This window comes from Monodelphis domestica, chromosome 3 (assembly GCF_027887165.1).
Source record: "Monodelphis domestica isolate mMonDom1 chromosome 3, mMonDom1.pri, whole genome shotgun sequence".
NCBI lineage: Eukaryota > Metazoa > Chordata > Mammalia > Didelphimorphia > Didelphidae > Monodelphis > Monodelphis domestica.
Genome location: NC_077229.1, coordinates 446,414,730 through 446,432,627, shown reverse-complemented (window position 1 = coordinate 446,432,627; position 17,898 = coordinate 446,414,730). Strand labels below are relative to the sequence as shown.

At 38.8% G+C, this 17,898-nt stretch overlaps 1 protein-coding gene across 1 annotated transcript in view; it reads left to right on the top strand.

Moving 5' to 3' along the window:
• Positions 1–13,470: 13,470 nt before the first annotated feature.
• The window catches only part of FYB1 (FYN binding protein 1), a 222,865-nt gene continuing 218,437 nt past the window's right edge, over positions 13,471–17,898 (top strand). The window contains exons 1-2 of the mRNA XM_007487422.3: positions 13,471–13,582; positions 15,563–15,658. The gene's annotated coding sequence lies outside the window, so the exon portion shown is untranslated. The remainder of the gene's footprint in view (positions 13,583–15,562; positions 15,659–17,898) is intronic.

Genomic DNA, 17,898 nt, shown 5'->3' with positions numbered 1-17,898 from the left:
TTATGTTCTGTTTCCAAATTGGGCCTGTTTGCTGTTTTGGGCAATCTGGTGGTATCCTCCCAACCTCTACCACCCTACCTTGATTGAGGTTTCACCATAATGATGCCAAATTTAGTGTAATCACCCAATTGATTTTAGATGTATTGTAGCTCAGAGTTCCCTAAATCAAAACATCTATTGGTTTTGATCTCTCTAGTAAGAGTAATAGGCATATACCATCATATTCAGTTCTGAGGTTCCTTCTTATTCCAAATCCGTGACTCAATGACTCTTTCTAGGGGAAAAAAAAAAAGCCCTTCTACAGTATATTTTATGAGTAGGCTTTGCTTGAATTGTTCCAGTAAGAGAGAATCTATTCCTAGGCAGCCCTTTCCACTTTCGAACTGCTCTGGCTGTTAAGATTTTCATTTTGCACTCAACTCCATGCATGCTTCATAGGGCAGCTTCAATACATCAGGATAGAGAACTTTCCCACATTACATTTACATCAAGTTCATATTTTCCTCTTTGTTATCTGATACTTTTTACTCCTGACTTCTGACTTCTAGGGGCAAACAAAACACAGTTAATTCCATTTCTTTAACACAATTTTTCAAATACTAGAATGTATTGAAGTCCAGTGACTCTGGAAAAGTCTGAGGCTGACAATTTTGTGCAACTCTTTCTCACTTAAATCTAACTCACGTATTAATCAGAACATCATTTCATGATGTCATTGGTCCTCTTCAAAAATGAAGGATGAACAACAACTAGAAGGCAGTTCTTATGTTCCTTTTTTGCTCCCACATCGTCTCTTCTCAAAATTAAACATTCCTAGTTCCTTCAATTCATCCCCCTGGGACATGGTCTTGGGTTCCTTCAACATCCTAGATGCCCTCTTCTTAATTTTATTTTAACAGTAATATCCTTCCTAAATGTGGCACTGAATACAATACTCAGGAGATGCTCTAACCAAAACAGGACAAAGGAATTATAGTTTTCCTGATCCTGGATTCTAGACTACCTTGGATGTAGTCTAAGGTGATATTTGCATTTTATATCATTATGAACTCATACTAAATTGGCAAGCCATCAAAAACCCCAGATCCTTTTCAATGAAATCATTGTCTAACCATGGTCTTGTGGCAGATGATAGATGAAATGATTGAGGAAACAAAGATTCAAGCTTCTGAAAATTTCGGTTTATTATTAAGTATGGCAATTGCCTAACAAGTTGGTACCAGGCCCCTTCCTCAGTTTAAAGCTGAACCCCCAAAATAGAAGGAAACAGATTTTTATATTTAAAACAATGAATCATTTGCATGATAATACATGTATAACTCAGATCTAATCATCTGCCAGCACAGGGAGTAGGGAATGGAAGGGAGGAAGGGAGATAAGTTCAATCACATAATTTAGGACAAATTGTGTGGAAATATGATTGGTAAAAAATAAATAAATAAATATTTTTAAAATAAAATTCTAAAAAAACCCAATTAACAAAATAAGGCCAATTAATTAAAAGGAAACAATAAATTAGGCAATCCAATTTCTAATTGGATGAAAAATTAGGGAATTTCCAAGTTGGGAGTAATTTCCTGAAATCAGAAAAGAGGTTTCCCATTTCTTCCAAGTGTCTGTGAACAATGAAAGAACCAAAGAAGCAATAACTGATTGATGAGGTTGGACTCAGAATTTGTCAAGATGGTGGAGTAAGAAACACTTGGTGCCTGCCAACCTATCCTCCAAATACTCACAGAAGAACAAAAACATCTCAAAACCAGTCCTGGAGCCATAGAACCAAGAAACGAAGGGATAAAGCAGTGCTGTAGCCCACAAAAATGTGGAGAGACAGCAAGGAGAACTCATCTGGTTGGGGTATGAGGAGAGAAAACTGAGCCAACTGCTGCAATACTCAGACACAATACAGCTCAAATGGCAGGAGAAAGAGAGTGGCAAGCTCAGTCCATCCTTAGCAAAGGAAAAGTGGAAACCAATGCAATACAAAACAGACAGCAGTGAGAGGAAAGCAGCCCCACTTAGTCTAACCATAACAGAGCCCAGGTGCAACTCAGGGTAAGCAGCAGTGGAAGGACCTCAGCCCAACAAGATCCAGCTTCAGTGGGATTGGGTAGATCCCAACTCAACTCAGCAGGAACTCAATTTAAACTGAATAGCTGCAAACTTCCACACAGCAGGTTAATCAGGTTACCTCTGCAAAGTGTTCAGTCTGGGACCAAGGCAGCTGAGCCTACTAGACACAATACAAGTGTGTATTCCCTTTAAGAATGGAGCTAAGCTTCAGCATATATACAAAATCAAGGGGGAAGAATAACCCCAAAATGAGCAAAAGAAAGAGAAAAAGCCCAACACTAAAAAAATATTTTAGCAACAAATATGACTAAAATGCAAGCTCAGAAAAGGATAGTAATACAAAAATGAAAACATGGGAAGCTTCAAAGGAAAAAGTGAAAGGATGCCAGGCCTAAAATGTACTCTTGGAAGAGCTCCAACAAAAGATTTAAAAAAATAAGGAACTTAGAAGAAAAATTAGAAAAGAAAATGATAGAAAAATCAACAGCTTAGAACAAAAACTTAAACAGGAAAATAACTTCCCAAAAAAGGAAGTACAAAGCCTCAAAGAAGAAAATGGCTGCATAAAAATCATAATTGGACATGTGGAAGCTAATGACCTTAGGAAACAATAAAACAAATCCAAAAGAATGAAAAAACAGAAGAAAAATGTAAATCTCTCGCTGGAACAACAAATAACCTGGAAAATAGGTCCAGTAGAGATAAGCTAAGAATCACTATGTTGTGGGAAAATAAGTCTTGTTGTGGTAGGAAAAAAAGATGCTAGTCCTTGCCCAAAGAATTTCAGCTCAGACCTCTTCATCTTGAGGAATGAAAGTGTTTATTCAAGGATGTTATACACAGTTGTGACTATTCCTCCCAGGGGCATTCCAGGGTGAACAGTGGCAAAGGGGCACAAACCATACTCATAAACTTACTAGTTGTGTAACCCTGGGAATATCCCTTAACCTCTGTTTGCCTCAATTTCCTCATTTGTAAAATGAGGGTTAATAATAGTACCTATTACATAGAGTTGTGAAGATCAAGGTGGATAATAATTATAAACTATTTAGCACTGTTACTAGCACATAGATGATGCTTTATAAATGTTACCTATTCTTATTCTTATTTATCACATCCCTACTATGTGCCAGATTATTAAGCTGAGCACTAGAGTCAAAATAAAAATGGTCTCTGCCTTCACAGAGTCTGCTTTCTAGGTTAGTGATAAAAAAATGCTTGGAACCAAGAGATGGAGAATCTTATTCAAGCATCAGTAAAGTCACTGGATCCAAGAGTAGTTGGTGGGGATTAAGGTATAAGACAAGAAAGTAGGAAAGGCTATGAAGGGCTTTGAATGCCAAATGCAGCATTTTTAATTTGACCGTGGAGATAACAGGGAGCCTTTGAGTTTATTGAATAGGGGGAGTGACATAGTGGAACCTGTAATTTAGGAAATCTCTTTAAGGGCTGAATGGAGTATGGATTGAAGGGAGATGAGGTAGGCTGATCCGCTAGAAGATTTTTAATAGTCCAGGTGTTAAGATTAAAACTCTCTGGAGAGGGAACCTGGGTAGATCAGTGGACTGAGAGCCAGGCCTGGAGACAGGAGGCCCTGGGTTCAAATCTGACCTCAAATACTTCCTTCTTTGTGACCCTGGGCAAGTTTTGGAAGAACTGTGGGAATAGAAACACAGAAGAAAAACAACTATTTGATCACATGGGTCAATGGGGATACGATTGGGGACATAAACTCTAAATGATCACCCTAGTGCAAATATCAATAATATGGAAATAGGTCTCAATAACACATGTAAAGCCCAGTAGAATTGCTCCTAGGAGTGGAGGGGGGAGGAGTGCATTATAGGGGGAGGGGGAGGGGAGGGAAATAACATGAATCATGTAACCATGGAAAAATATTCTAAATTAATTTATTAAATAAAAATTTTCAATTAAAAAAAAAAGAAAGAAAGCAGCCCTACAACCATCCTGTGTGGGGAACACAAATAGGCCACTTGGTCTGGGAGGAAAGCATGCAAAATAAGGGAATGCATAATCAGAAAAGGGAGGCTAGAGACAGATGGTGAAGATCTGTAAATGTCTAATAGCAGCATTTGTACTTTATCCAAAAGGTCATAGAGAGCCCAGAACCGACATGGTCAGACTAGCTGTTTCTAAAGCAGAGTACTTGGATAGATATGTTGAGGAAGGATTGGAGTGGTAACAGACTAAAATTCCACTTAGAAAAGAAAATCAGAAAAAAGGCCTGATCAAAAGGACTTTTAAAGTATTTGTGTAATTGCTTTGTTTTGTTTTCATTATGACTGTTAAATATCTCACTAGAGTTTGTGGGGAGCTAGGATAGAGCATTGGACCAGGAGTTGGGAAGACCTGAGTTCAAATTTGGCCTCAGATACTTACTAGCTATGTGACCCTGGGGAAGTCACTTAACCCTATTTGCCCCCATTTCCTCACCTGTAAAATGAGCTTGTAAAGATAATTTTAGGGTTGTGACTTAAAATCTAAATTAATTGGTCACCAGAGAAAAATCCCAAATAAAATACCCAAGTCAGTCTGGAAATTTATGGTAATTTTAATTAATATAGAGGGAAGGATTTAAAGAGAAGAGGGAAGAGGGTATAGGATTTCTCCCACCTGGCCTGAGCCAGGGAGAGTTCAAGATCTCTGCCACTAGGTCTCTGAAGGAGATTAGAGGTTTCTAAGAGGTTAAAGTTTGGAAGTAAAGGAGGAAAAATTCAGCCAGAAACTCACCACCGAACCAGACAATAGCTGTAGCCACACCAAGATGCCGAGATGCCGAAAGGCCCAGAATGCTGCCACCAGTCACTTCTCTGCCACCAAAGGTACCGGAGAGAGGAAGTGACGTGAAATATATAGACCTTTCATCCTTGTGTCACCTCCTCTAAATTTTCACATCTACCCATCATATCAGAGGCTTTTCTCCAAGACTGTCCATTCTTTAGTTCTCATCTTTTTTGATTAGATTATATCTTTTGAGTTACTTAACACTTCTTTGTTAAGTTCACCTTTTGTTAGTTACTTAACCTTTTTGTGATTAATTTACCCTTTATGGTTACTTAACATCTTTTTGTATCAAGATCTAAAAATAGACTTAGCTTAAAGTTCTAGCTTCACTATAAAGTAAGAACTAAGTACCTTCATTGTTCAATCAGGAGTTTACAATTTTATCTTCACCATAAAGTAAGATCTAAGTAGGGTGGAGTAATCTAAAGTTCACAAACCGGAATAGAAAATGGCAAACCACTCCAGTATCTTGGCCAAAAAAACTCCAAATGGGATCACAACTAAACAACAACACTGTTTTCTTTGCACTCTTATTTTTTTCTCTTGCTATATCACTATGAAGAAAGAAATCCCAAGGTCCTGCCTGGCTGCTTAGACAAAAAAACAGTGGTTTCTATTAAGAAACAATCAATCAATTCTTTCTTTTGGATGCAATTTTTTAAAATTCAAAGATATCTTAATTTCCCAATTACCTGTAACAACAATTTTCAACATACTTTTCCCAAAATTATAAGATCCAAATTGTCCACCTCCCTTCCTTCTCCTGTCTAGAAAATGATAAGCAATTTGATATAGGCCATACAAGTATTATCATGCAAAACACATTTTCATGTTGGTCATTATAAGAACATACTCATACAAAACCAAAACCTTTTGGAGACAATTTAATAGTTATACTAATAATAATAATCCTAAATTATATAGTGCCTTAAGGCTTTCAAAGCACTTTACATATTCATTTGATTATCCAATTTGTGAATTATCCACAGTCCAATTCTTACCTAAAGAGATCCTGAAACTCTTGGGGCCCCCACATATTAGTAGGTCCAAAAGATTAATCCCTACAAGTTGGAACAGCCACTAGTGGGGAGTATAAGCATTCCCTTCAGCTCTTTCTTTTTCCCCCATCAGCTCTGTTTCAAGGCCCTCCTTTGTCATAAATAGGTTTGGCAGGGTTAATAACTGTTATGGAGCAGTGAAGAGCTATGGGAAATTCCTTAGGAAAGCCTTAGATTTAATTTCCTACCTAGTCCAAATCTCCTCATTTCTCTTCATCCTTTTGATTTTGATTTTCTTTCTACTTATATTAATCATTGACAGTTCTTTTGGGGAACTAATTCTTTCCTGGCAGGATCACAGGAGCAAAGACAAAGACTTGGAAGGGTGCTGATAGATCAATGACACCCTTCATTTTACATGATGAGAAAAATAAGAGTCAGAGAAACAGTCTCTACCTTCTAGAGCCTCCATTCTAGGTGGTGAAGTAAGATCAGGCAGAGAGTCAAAGGAACTTGAGGCAGCTTATCCTGAATAAGACTCTGGGTTTTGAATCCTGCCTCAGACACACTAATTAGCTATATATATATATGACTTCATAGCAAGTCATTTAACTTCTCTTAGTTCCAGTTTGTTCATCTGCATAATGAGGATAATAATAGCTTAGGGTCAAATAAAATAACATTGGTAAAATACTTTTTTTTTCCCCCAAACCTTCACCTTCTATCTTGGAGCCAATGGTAAGGGCTAGGCAATGGGGGTCAACTGACTTGCCCAGGGTCACACAGCTGGGAAGTGTCTGTGGCCACATTTGAACCCAGGGCCTCCTGTCTCCAGGCCTGGCTCTCAATCCACTGAGCTACCCAGGTTCCCTCTCCAGAGAGTTTTAATCTTAACACCTGGACTATTATAAGTCTTCTAGTGGATCAGCCTACCTCAGCTCCCTTCAATCCATACTCCATTCAGCCCCTAAAGAGATTTCCTAAATTACAGGTTCCACTATGTCACTCCCCCTATTCAATAAACTCAAAGGCTCCCTGTTGTCTCCACTGTCAAATTAAAAATGCTGCATTTGGCATTCAAAGCCCTTCACAGCCTATCCTACTAGCTTTCTTGTCTTATACCTTAATCCCCACCAACTACTCTTGGATCCAGTGACTTTACTGATGCTTGAATAAGATTCTCCATCTCTTGGTTCCAGGCATTTTCTCTGGCTATTCCAAAAGCCAGTGTTAAACTGGGAAAAAAAAAAAAACCACAGAACTATTAAATAGTCAGAAAACAACAACAACAACAACATCTTTAATCGGGAGAGGAGGGCATTTCCTCAGGCCTCCACACAGTTGCTCACACAAACCCCAAACAGGCTCCCCACCCCTGGAAGTGTCAACCACACTCAACTGACAGCTCCAAGGCACCATAGAATCTAGGGAACCTCTTGGGGAACTGAGGATGGGAGAGTATAGTTGATTGGCTTTATAATGGCTACAAAGAAAATGAGGGGCAAAAAGAAGGGTACTTCACACCTGATTAAGACTGCTAACTCCAACTAAAGTACTTTAAGATTTATTGTTAGTCTGAAACTTGTGAAGTTGGGACTTCCCTTTGGGAGAATTCTCATGTGACAAGGTCAAGCGTGAGGTCTGAGACCTCACACTGCTACAAACTTGGGGTTCTCAAGATCTCAAAATCGAGGTTTCTAGATTCCAAGTTGACACCAGGAATGATCTCTTCTCCTCAGATTCACTTACTCACTTGCCTGGCTTCATTTCAGTCTTGATTAAAATCCGAACTTTTACAGAAACCTTCAAACTCTCTTGATTCCACTGCCTTCCCTCAGATGATTTCCTACTTATCCTATACATACATTTCTTTGTATATATTGATTTCAGGTTGTCTCCTCCATAACTTGCAAGGTCCCTGAGGGCAAAGGTTGTCTTTTGCCTTTTTTTTTTAATCCCCAGATGCTTAACACCAGGCCTAGCAAATAGTTCCTGCTTAATAAATGTTTATTTATTGATTTCAGCAGTTGGACACTTCAGTCCCTGGAGTCTCAAGGATGACTCATTGCCTCTCAAGGAAAAACTGTTCTCGCTGGCATGGGGGTAGGAGATAGGATATTTCTCCTACCACAGTACCAGAATGGACCTCAGAGACCATCTAATCCAACCCCCATCATTTTAGGGCTAAGGAAAATAAGGTTTACGTAAATTATGAGACTTGGCCAAAGTTACAGAGGTGGTAAGCATCAGAGATAATATTTGAACAGGTCTTCTGATTCAAGAGCTCCAGTTCTTTCTTCCTACCATTAGCTCACCTTGCTTTTTTTGAGAATCCTTAAATTGAATCAAATGGAATAATCATAAGACAGAATATGGGCCAGCTTTTCACATAAGATATCAAAACTCCACAGTAGTAAGAACTGAGGCTGGCTGTGTAATATTAACATGTTTTTAAAAGTCTCACTACTGTTGTTTATCCTTCATTTCAAAGAGGGCCATGACGTGACAGGGTAATGTCTTGACTTGCTCTTGAATTGAATTTTAGGGAGGTTGAGTTGCACCAAGTCATCAGTCTCACTCTCTGTTCCAGAATCATCCAAGTGCAATGGAGAGACAAAAGTCAGGACAACTGGGGATGGCCCTGGAAGCAGTAGATGATATTGGCATCTCCCAATGAAATTCTAAGCACATGGACATTGGAAGAATTGTTCTCATGTGCCCATTTTGCCTGTGGAAATCTTCATGTGCTTGGGATAGACATCCCTTGACTCCCAGATTGGGTTTGAGGTCTGACAGTTACCCTTAACTTGGTTAGTCCATCTACTGAGATGGTTTATTGGAGTGTGGTCATTGTGCATGCTATAGCTTCTTCTCACCTATGGTAAGAGTTGGGTGACAGGTAGACACCAAAGGTGGATGAGCTTGGCCAACTTTTACCCCAGAGGTGAGCTAGTCCTCCCTGAACACCCCATACATCCTAATTACTGTAAAGCTAGTATTAAAACCCAAGAAGAACATCTACCACCCCCCTACCATACTTACTGATCCTATTCTCTTTGAATAATCTTATTTATAGAGCATATAGCTATGGAAGGCGGGGATTTACATTATAGTGCTTGCATCTGAGAAAGGCTGAAGGGAATTGCGAATTTAGAAGTAGGCATCTTAAAATTATTTATTTCATCTTACAGTAAAATGAAAAAACCAAATAACCATGATTATTTCTCTTTTTAAAGATCAGTTTCTCTCACCTAGTCTTACTAACCTGTCTTGGTCTTTCCTTTGTTCTTTAAAGAAAGTAAATTATCTTTGGTAATTTGGTTGATAAAAGCCAAAGTTAACACTAGAATGGTGTTTGTTTGCTAAAATGTAAATTAAAGGGCTTTGCTGGGAAGGAACATAAGTCTAAAAAGATCAGGTTTGGATCCATGGCTGAAGATAGCTAGCAGAGAACTAAGGGGGAGAAGAAGCTGAAAGAAACCAACCCCAGAGCACCTTCCAGGATCATACAGAATCTCCTAATTCACAAGCAGCCAAAGGAAGGGGTAAGAAAATGACTAACCCAGACTAGAGAATGGAACTAAGAAGTCTCATTTCTGCAACACTGTAAAGCTTACAAATCTTCTTCCTTCCTACAACCCAGTGAGATATCATATCGATTTTACAGAAGAGGAAATGGAGGTTCAGAGAAAGAAAATGACTTTTTACAAAGTCACATACCTGAATCAGCTAAGTCCAAATTCAATACTTTTCCCCATTACAGAACAAATCTACTTAGCCTCTATTATCCTTAAGGGATGACCAATAAGAATTTTTGGAGATTATGTAGTCCAACTCCCTCAGTTTTCAGATGTGGAAAATGGGACCGCCCCCAGTAAAGATCTGTGGCTTGCCCTGGGTCACATGGATATTAATTGAAACCAAGTCTTTTGACTCCAAAAATAGCACTTAAAAAAAAATTTGGTCACTGTGTGTGGAAGCTGTTAGAACATTGTCTCCCTTGTCCTAATTAAAGACTTGTCCTTTCTAATTACTTTGGTGGTTCTGTGTTTTTCAGGGTTGAAGATATAATATGTATATGTGTAAATGTGTATTTATATAGTTGGCCTTCTGAAGTATTTTTGGCGACTCTAGAATCTTTATGTGGTGCTATGTACCAAGTAGACAGTTGGTTACTAGATTTAAATGCAGTTTATTTGGCTATTTCAAATACACAGTACTAAAGGCCAGTCTACAACCAAAAGGTTAATGTTTCACGGAGGTCTGGTTATTAAGTCACCTTCTAGGACCACACTGATTTAAAATAGTTCACAGGATCATAGATACAGAATTCTAAGGAAACTTAAGGCATGTAACCCAACTCCCTCATTTTATAAAGGAGGAAACTGAGATCCAAGAATGTTAAGCGATTTTCCCAAGATCACACTGCTAGGAAACAAGAGAGATTGGATTTGAATATAGGTCTTCTGACTGAAAACCCATCTGCTTCCTAGTTAATGGTTAATTTCTTCTAGTAAATACTGTGAATCTTAAAACTGCTCAGACTGTACCTTAGAAGATTTGGTTAAGCTATTCCCCATTTTAAACAATGGAGGTACTTGATCAGGAATATATTGGGAACTTTTAAAATTACTCCACCCTACTCAGACAGTGCCTTAGGGGAAGATAAAGTTATAAACTCCTGATTGAACAATGAAAGTCCCTAACTCATACTTATAGTAAAGCTAGAACCTTAAGCTAGGTCTATTTTTAGATCTAATACAAAAAGGGTGCTAAGTACCTATAAAGGTTAAATTAATCACTAAAAGGTCAAGCAACTTACAAAAGGCAAGCTTAACAAAAGAGGTGTGAAGTACTCAGAGGATTTAGTCTACTCAGAGAAGGTGAGAACAAAAGAAGCTGAGAATTAAGAATGGGCAGTTCTGGGAAAAAGCATCTACTGTGATTGGTAGATGTGAAAATTTAGGGGAGGTGACACAAGAGAAAATTTCTTTAAAAGGAAGGAGCTCGAAATTGAGTTTAGTTGGACCAGAGTAGTTGGAGTTCAGAGTTGAAGTGAGGACTGGAGCTTGCTTGGAGATGATCTTGTGGAGTGATTTGTAAAAGAATATTCCCAGCTGCGCTCTTTGTGGTGGCAAAAAATTGGAAAATGAGGGGATGCCCTTCAATTGGGGAATGGCTGAACAAATTGTGGTATCTGATGGTGATGGAATACTATTGTGCCCAAAGGAATAATGAACTGGAGGAATTCCATGTGAACTGGAACGACCTCCAGGAAGTGATGCAGAGTGAAAGGAGCAGAACCAGGAAAACATTGTACACAGAGACTGATACACTGTGGTAGAATTGAATGTAATGGATTTATCTATCAGTAGCAATGCAGTGATCCTGAACAACTCTGGGGGGTATCTACAAGAAAGAACACTATCCACATTCAGAGGGCAAACTGTGGAAGTAGAAACACAGAAGAAAAACAACTGCTTGACCACATGGGTTGATGGGGACATGATTAGGGATATAAACTCTAAATGAACATCCTAGTGCAAATGTCAATAATATGGAAATAGGTTTTGATCAAGGACACATGTAAAACCCAGTGGAACTGCACACCGGCTATGGGAGGGGGTGGGAGGAGGTGAGGGAAAGAACATGATTCTTATAACCAGGGGAAATTATTCTAAATCGACTAATTAAATAACGTTTTCAATAAAATAAAATGCACTGGAACACGCAAAAAAATATGAAGCCATGATTATTACATACTGTATATGTTAAATTTAACATGAGTACCAGCATTCCACTTCAAATGCATCCTCTTGAATTTCAGTCTCTTTTGTGTATTTTAAAATACATCATTGATTTTTTTCTTTTCTTTAACTTCCTCTTTTTCCCATAAATTGATACAATTTCAAACACTTCCTAGCTGTGTGGCCTTTGGGCAAGTCACTTAATCTTGTTTGCTTCAGTTTCCTCATCTATAAAATAAGCCAGAGAAGGAAATGGGTAAATCATTCCATTGTCTTTGCCAAGAAACCCCAAAAGGAGTCACAAAGAGTCAGCAGAAGACTGAAAAATGATTATACAACCATTTTTCCATAAAAAACAAATAGAACCAACCATTCCCTTAAAACAAGTAAGACTAGTTAAACAAAAAAGATTTGTGTCATCTTGGTCTTGTCTGAAAATATATGTTGTCTAATTCTGTACCTACAGTCCATCACTTCTGCACTGAGAGGTAGGAGTTATTCTGCTTCACTGTATTGATCAGAGCTCTTTTTTCTTTCAAAGTTGTTTTCATTCAAAATGTCATGGCCATTATAGCAGTAGTTCTCTTAAAGTCACCATGCTTCAGTTCTCATAGATTTTCCAGTTTCTCTATCCATTCCTTCCCTGCTCCCTCTGTGTCCCTACTCCTCTTTAGTGTCAGCCATATTGGTCTACTTGCTGTTCCTCATACTTGATGCTCAATCTACCATTCTTTTACACTGGCTTTCCCCTCCAGGTCTGAAATGCTCTCCCTCCTTTCCCCTACCTCTTAGAATCTGGTTTCCTTCAAATCTCAGCTCAAGTTCCACTTTCTACAGAAGACCTTTCTCAGTTTCTGGATGCTAGTGTTTTCTCCTCACCACTGAAGATGCTTTATTGAGAAAATAAAGGCTATTCATCATGGACTATCTCTTTTCCCCTTCTCAACATCTCACAACATCATCCCCCATTCCATTCTCTTTTACTTCAGTCTCAGATGAAGCAGTGGACCGACCTTCTCTTCTCCAATCAATCCATTAATCCCACCTTCTCCAGCAAAATGTACCCATCATCTCTCTCCATCCATTATCTCATTCTCCTGTTATCTACCATTTCCTTTATTGCTGTTTGGAAACACACCTAAGTTTCCATTCCTGTGTGGAACTGAGGTGAAGTGGAGTTAACACTTGGAGGCCACAGGACTTGAGTAGATTAAGGAGCTGGAAACTTAGAGGCCCATCCAAGAAAGTCGATCTTTAGATTCATTTGGGCACCAGTTTCATTTCCAACGTTAAATATTGACACCTAGACTGGGTTGCAGCAACAAGAATCTGGCAAGATGCTTGACAGAGTTTAGTAGTGTCTCTCATTGTGGACCATCCCTATCTAGTATTGGAGCTAGAATACTGGCCTCCAAGTCCGAAAAACCTAGCCCCAGATCTCATCTTTGACAATTATTAGCCATGTAACCACTTGGGGAGGTCACCTAACCTCTTTCTCGGAGCTTCAGTTTCCTCATCTATAAAATGGAAATACGAACTAGATATATAATACCTACCTCACAAGGATCTAGTGAGATAGTGGACATATGTGACGTGGTCTCTCTCTTTGTCTCTCTCAATCCTTACAGGAGAATTGTGAGAAAAGCTCTTTATAAGCCATAAAATACTACATAAAGGTAAATTATTCTTTTCCTTTCAAGACTATTACTTATTCACACTGAGTACTATTGTTGCTAACCAGATAAACTCTCCTTCTTGGTCTCACACATTATGTGCTCACTGGAGATAATATGCAAACAAGAAACTACATATCTATGTGTGAAAGGGTGCAGAGACCACACAGTTAAAAAAAAAAAAGGAAGTGTCTACCCAGAGGCTAACTTGCACATTTGCCATCTAAATTCTCTGCATTGGCAGCACACTGCACAGCCGACTTGGGGACTCATTAGGAAAATAATGGTAAGGTTTTTGCTTTTTTTAATCTTTCTGAATCTCCTTGATTCCTATGATTAACCAGAATCACCTCAAGGCGCAGTGCAGGTAGGCAGCTAAGGTTGTTTTTATAAAATCAGACCTCTTTTTTCTGCCCTTTTGGAAACATGCTGACTTGACAGTCTTCCAACAAGACATTGTGACTTAAAAGTTCCCTTTTTTTTCCTACTAATTCAAGTTTTTGGAATGTAGAGAAAGGAATATACTTTTTTTTTTTAATAAAAAAGCAAGTTTTGTTTGGCTGTTGGAGAGTTTTGTGCTGGGAGCAGCAGTAGGCTCTAAGTGACCTTAAGATGGTGCTAGGATTATAGTCCTTCCAGGGAATAATCTTTGGAACTCTTCCTTGTGTGAGCCTTGCTTTATTCACATAGAGAGAACCTAAAAAGACTGACTTTTGTAAATGCTTCAGGCTAAAATGGAATTAGTAGCAGGAGCCATTTTATCTTGTTGGATTTCTGGGGAAAAGAAGCAAGAAAGACAATTGTGGGCAAGACAGGCTGACTTCAATTTGTGAATTAGTGGTGTCCTGAAGTATCAGCAGTTAGGAACCTGGAACACACTTTTCCTCCAATGGAAACAAAAGTTAGGGTTAAGAGATCATAGATATATAGATCTGAAATAGATCTTAAAAGATATTGAGTTGAACCCTTCCCATCCTATGGATAAGGAAACAGAGGCACAAACTGTCACTCAACCTGGAGCAGTAGTTTTAAGATGGATGTCATGAATGTATCTTCTCCATCCCTGTTCCACTCATTCTGTACAAAAGAATTCCCCTCTCCCCTCACTAGCCTAAACTTTCTAAATCGAGAGGCTGACATGTCTCCTCCACCAGCAGATCTGTCTCCTGTCCCTACTCCCCTGATTGACTGCCCTGGTAGCAAGAGGTGGCTTGAAGACTAGCAATAGGGGAGACAAGGAATTCTAGTGATTTCTCTAGGGTTCCATGAGGGTAGAGCAGGGCTAGCCTACAGCCCTGAAATGGTTTCACATGACAGGGTAGAGGAGGTAGGGCACTTTTGCAATGGTTTTGGACTGATGAGTAAGAATGCAAAGCTCAGTAGCTAATACAGATATCAAGGGGTGATAAAGACCCCGCAGGAGAATTTACTGGATGCTGTTTATAAGGTGGGCTTTAGTATACTCTGGCAAAAATTTATTAGCAGAGACCCTATAAAGTAAAACAAAGTTTCCAAGTCAAAAAAGAAATAGGTTTATGGAGAGAGGGTCAGTCTCACAATAAAGCCGGACTCCAGTTAGCCACAGAAGACAACTAGCCTGGTGAGTATAGTATCATCTGACTTGAGTAAATTGTCCAGTGACTTGGTCTTATGTCTTGACGCCTCTGATGGCCATGGCCATGGCCAGTCATTTCATTGATGTAATCTCTGCCCTTAGCATGGAAGTACTGCATGCTGTGATGATTGAGCAGAGGCCAACATAAAGATAGACTGTTCTGAACAGCTATGAGGCAGAAACTTGTGGATTAAATCTAAGTCTCTGGCCCACAAAGTAGATGAGAAGGATGCACAGCTTAGCCAACTAGCATGGGGGCAAGGTGGGGAGCAATGTTAGTACAAAATAGCTATATAGTATTACAGAATTATAAAATATATAGAGTATTTCAGAATTATAGGATATATATACAATACAATATCAAAATCACAAGGGGTATGGAATTTCACATTCACATTATCCCTCCTTTGATCCAAAGAAAAATGTGGGCATTTACAATCATTTATAATCTAGGGATGGCACTAAAGGTAGAGTGCAACAATGCAGATGGGTATAGGACGTTGATTCATAAGGTTACACATAGTTGACAGAGTAGTATTGAGTTTACCATTACTTCACCAATAGTATTATTAGAAAGTTAACCCCCATAGTCACTAGAGTCACCACTTGGACCAGCACTATTCATGCTGAGTCTCAATTCCCTTCCTACAGATGCCTTGCCTCTTCCAAGGCCACATTCCTAAAAAGAGCAGTGAATTCTTCCCAACACCCACTGCTGTGTATCCAGTCTGCCAGTTGTATCTCTAGGTAAGTCATCATCCAGTCCTCCATCTGGTCCACCAGTGGCTCCATTTTTTTTTGTTGACACTGTCTTCATAGAGCACTGCTCCAAAGATGAGGAATCCCACAAGATGGCCCCAGTTGGTCCCCTCTTTGAAGAAGTCATCTGAGACCTGGGTGAAATATTGCTGGGCCAATCTAGGTTGCATATGCAACCAAGTAGCCAGATTAGGAAATGTGTCTTGAAAGGAACTCAAACTCATCTCTGGAGCACGCATAGCCTGGTGCAGGGGTTCAGTTGTAGAATGCAGAGTAGATGCAAGTGAGTTTCTAGAACTGGGCAAGAAAAGACTTATTCATCGTGGTACTAATTACTGGTTGAAGTGAGGGTTCATCCCAACATAGTCTTAACTCCCAAAGAAGAACCAAGCACCTTACAGAATATATGAGAAGTTCACCAAAACCTTATGGTATTTTGGAATTGCCTATAAAATCTATAACATATGCTTAGAAGCAAGTTAACATTTAGAAAATTGAGTAGTACAACAGTTTATAATTATCTTAATAAGAATTCCAAAAATGACTAGGACCCATTTAAGAATGAATTGTAATAAACCACCACTATTGAACCATGAGGCTATCTCTGAAAACTGTGAAGATGGGTTTCACCAAGATGTAGTATCCTCATTTACATGAGTGTGTTGTGCTATCTGCAGAGTATCATTTAACAATTTTTAAATGTTCCAATATCATCGACGATATCTCCTGAACAACTTATATATGAACAACATGACTGATTAATTATTGCACAGGCGCCTCCTTGGGCAGCAGTCAAGATGTCCAGCAAAATTCTGTTTTCCAAAACTAGATGAGCTACTGAGTCAAGTTCAGACTGAAGCTTGTACAGAGCACTAGATGCATGTAAAATAGAGGCTGCTACATTCCGAGTCAATCCCTCAAGTTCAGAGTTACATTAGGAGAAGGAAAAAGTAAATTGTGAAGAACTGGAAACAATATAATATTGCATATTTAAGTTCACATATGTTAAGTTTATTTATCATTAATCATTGCAGTAAAACTATTTTTCAGTATCCTTATGACATAAGGAACTTTTTTAGGGAGCCAGTGTGGCACAATGGAAAAAGGAATGACTTAGAATCAGGGGACCTGGGTTTATATCCTGGATCTTGCTTAATACTTCTGTGACCTTAGACAAGTCATAACCTCCATGAGTCTTTGTTTCTTCTCTCTAAGAAGGAGTGAACTTGCTCTGAGGTCATTTCTAGACCTAAATCTATCAGTCTATGCTACCAACATTACCTAAACTCTATGTACCTGCTGTTAATCCGTAACCACTTATTAAGAAACTGCTATGTATAAGGCACTGGGAAAATAAAGACAAAATAAAACAGTTTTTGACCTCAGGGGTCTTACATACATATGTTTATCCCATATAACTAAACACAGCTTTCTTATAAAAGAAGGGGCTTTCCTTTTTATTTTCTTTTTCTTTCATTGTCCCCAACATCTTATGGCATAATTCATAAAGACATAACATGCCAGGAAAGTTCTATATATGGTGAAGATAAAAATTCTTTTTATTCTCCATTCTCCTCATCTACCCCATGAACCTTTGCCCAAAATAATAACAAGGAGAATCACATAGACAGGCAGTATTAGGTTGTAGGAAGCCTTCAGCACTTTCTACCATAAGTCAGAGTAGAGGAAGAAGGGTTAAAGTAGGACAACACAATTAAATATAATAAACATCTAGTACTTCTGTAGAAAGATTGTAGAGAGTTGGAGAATAAGACAGGGAACCAGGAATTTCCCCAATTCTTATTCTCAAAAATCCCCCCCCCCCAAAGTATTATACATTAGAGTTAGATGTTTCCATGGGGCAAGAAATCAAGACACCTATCATGGTAACAGTTTTATGAATTAACAGTGGAGACTACTAATCCCTAACTGTTCTTATGAACCACTACCTCAGCAGCCTCCACAGTCTGACAACATACCCAAACTCATTCACTGACTTCAGCTTTGGGATCTACTCAGAGATTTCCTTCTTGCCATAGACTTTATTGGTATATGCCACTCCACTGTCCTGTTTCAAGCAAAGGACTTTAACTCTGTCTAACTATCTGTGGAAGAGGAGAAAGTATAGGAGGGGTAGATGTCTACTCCCTTTCTACAAGGGTTGGGAAATCCCTAAACAGCAGAAGCTCTGCTGAGAACCTCTATTTCATCCTACCCTAATTCTGCAA